Source organism: Rousettus aegyptiacus, unplaced genomic scaffold (genome assembly GCF_014176215.1).
Source record: "Rousettus aegyptiacus isolate mRouAeg1 unplaced genomic scaffold, mRouAeg1.p scaffold_m13_p_1, whole genome shotgun sequence".
Classification (NCBI taxonomy): Eukaryota; Metazoa; Chordata; class Mammalia; order Chiroptera; family Pteropodidae; genus Rousettus; species Rousettus aegyptiacus.
This window is the reverse complement of record NW_023416284.1, coordinates 72,030,776-72,031,696: the sequence shown is the minus strand read 5'-3', so window position 1 is coordinate 72,031,696 and position 921 is coordinate 72,030,776. Positions and strand designations below refer to the sequence as shown.

General features: G+C 37.7%; 1 pseudogene; it reads left to right on the top strand.

Annotated features, from left to right (window-relative positions):
- Window positions 1-214: 214 nt before the first annotated feature.
- Window positions 215-333, top strand: LOC118605147 (annotated as a pseudogene).
- The last annotated feature ends 588 nt before the right edge of the window (window positions 334-921 follow it).

Genomic DNA, 921 nt, shown 5'->3' with positions numbered 1-921 from the left:
TCTACCCTTCTTGTGCTGGCAGAGTGGAGCAAACCCAGATGAGAGAGTTAGATGACCCAGAAAAAAGAGTGAGGTCAGAGTATGGTTGGGATCAAATAGGCCTCTCCCAGTAATCATGCGCCAAACACTTTACATAGGTAGTCTCCTTTCATAATCGAAACAACCCCGTGTTTTACAAATGAGAAAAATCAAAATTTTAAAATGTCGAGTATTAGTCTATGGCCATGCTACCCTGAACAAGCCCAATCTCGTCTGATCTCGGAAGCTAAGCAGAGTCGCACCTGGTTAGTACTTGGATGGGAGACCACCTAGGAAGACCAGGTGCTATCGGTATAAAAAATAAATAAATAAACATAAACATAAATAAAAAATAAAATGTTGAATATTGTATTCAGCATCCCTCAGTAAGTGGCCAATTCTAAATGTGAATCCAAACCTTTCTGCCTTCAAGTCCCACTCTTTGCATTATATCCTAGCAAGAGGTCCAGGTGTGCTTCTTACTCTTATAGCCTTTGTCTTTGTCCTTCTAAGGTGGCAAAGAAGCATTCCTGAATGAAGTGCTAGCTACCCCCAAAGAAGCAAGACTTGTGAATGCAGAGGATAAGAAAAATTTTGCTCTATTAAGTAATGATTAAATGCAACAGAGTTGAGTCTAACAGTAAAAGCTGGTCTGCTTTTCTGTTGCAACCAACACTTGTCTTTTTGAAGGATGGTGACATATACTACCAATACTTACTCTTATTTTTCAAATATGGTGGCATAGCCTAGAACTACTTTTATCACCTTTCCCCCCTCAAACCTCAACTTTAGTTTCTTTGCAAATAACAGGTATATTTAAAACAGAACAGATTTTCTTGTGAGATACAATATTATAGTGCTTATTAATTCTATAGATTATCTGTAACACCAAATATTCTTTAT